Source organism: Lolium rigidum, chromosome 7 (genome assembly GCF_022539505.1).
Source record: "Lolium rigidum isolate FL_2022 chromosome 7, APGP_CSIRO_Lrig_0.1, whole genome shotgun sequence".
In the NCBI taxonomy this organism is placed as follows: domain Eukaryota; kingdom Viridiplantae; phylum Streptophyta; class Magnoliopsida; order Poales; family Poaceae; genus Lolium; species Lolium rigidum.
Genome location: NC_061514.1, coordinates 158197470 through 158199179, shown reverse-complemented (window position 1 = coordinate 158199179; position 1710 = coordinate 158197470).

Genomic DNA, 1710 nt, shown 5'->3' with positions numbered 1-1710 from the left:
GCGTTTTACGCTTAGATGCCGAAATATAGTCTCCTCTGTAAACATACAATGTACTGAAACGCCCGCGAGTTTTCAGACGCACTCTTTTCCTTTTTCGGGGCACCGAGTGGGGCCGGGAAAGGTTTTTGATGAGGCGGGCTCGCGGTGCTGCAATATAATAAAAATAGTAAAGATATACTTCTTATTCGTCGACATACTCGGGGGCTCTGCACCTTCAAGCCTCAAAATACGTACAAAACAGACAAACTCGACTTACCGAAATATTTCGCCTTGGTACAATAATACCTCGCCAAATACATAAATCGGAAGCTGGCAATGTCAAATATAGTATACACATCCAACATCTTATTGCTTTGGTCCAAGAACCTGGCAATACAAATATAGAACTTCGACACTAAAATACTTGAGGGCCTGCAGTCCATCAAGATTTTTCATTACAACAAACAGAGAAATCTTTGAAAGAGAAAAATAGTACAAATCCTAGCCAAGAGGCTCGGGGGCTCCAACAATATAGAGCACTTTGTGATATACAACAAATTTCTTTGACAAAGCTTTGCCATATGGAAAAAATCAGTCAAACCCTAAAATACTATCTATCGACAAGCCTCTGCTTGTCTTATGCTCAGCGTAAGATCCCTTGATGAAGAATTCTGAGTCCATCCGAAGAAGCTCATCTATCATCGACTCGGCCACAGGAGACACCATCTCATTGATCGTGTCAATATCATTCTTCCGCCGCGTCTTTTTCGCCATACAATCAACGACAATCTTCGTCAGGTCTAATTTTGGATGGCAAATATTTATCATAATCATGGCGAATCTTGCTCCAGCAGTCAATTGGGCTCGTACGAAATTATGAATATGAGGAGCATCTCTGAAGGTCTCTAGCAATTCAGGAAGAGTCGCAGGAACCTCATTCCGAGGAAACAAAGTCTTGAAAACAAGGGTCAACGTTGTCGTGCAAAAATTTAGAAATTCGCGCACTTGGCAAGCACGATCTTGGAACCCGACAATCTGTCTGGGTTCGTTCGGGGGTGGCCCAAAATAAAGAGCCATGGTTAAGGGAAAGGTTGACAAGAAGATTCGTTCTCTCATTCACTCTTCGATCTTCGGCAGCAGCATCAAGAACCGAGCCTATTTGACAACAAGGCAAGAAACTTGGAAGAAGGCACAGCAAAATAAAGAGAAGGCATCATAAGGTTGGAGATACATACCTAACATATCCGTGCTAGCTTCCAACATTAGCTCGAGCATGCTATTTTCTCGGGTATTAGCTCCTTTTGCTTCCAATACAGCAGCATCCTTGGCAACCATAGCCTCTTCGGCTTGTCGAAGAGCAAGTTGTTCTTGTTCAGACGCTTTCCGAGATTGTTCCATCATTGCCAGAGTTTGTTTCTTCATGTATAGGAGTTGTTGTCGAAGTTCTTGTAAATCTTCCGACAAAGGTTTGCTTGAAGAACCTTCAAGGAAATTGTCATCGGCTTTTACTTTCTTCGACAAGGAAGACGCAGGAGCAGCATCGGGAGAGCAAGGATTGGTTGAATAATTATCAAATATCAACTGGAAAAGAAAATCCCCGGATCAATGATAGCACCAAGAGGAATTTCATTGCTTCTAGAAAGTTTACATGGTCATTACAAAAAAGTTCTCCTAAGGAACTGGCAGGGTAATTGTCGCCAAGACTAGAACGGCGACAACAGCAAAAGAAAT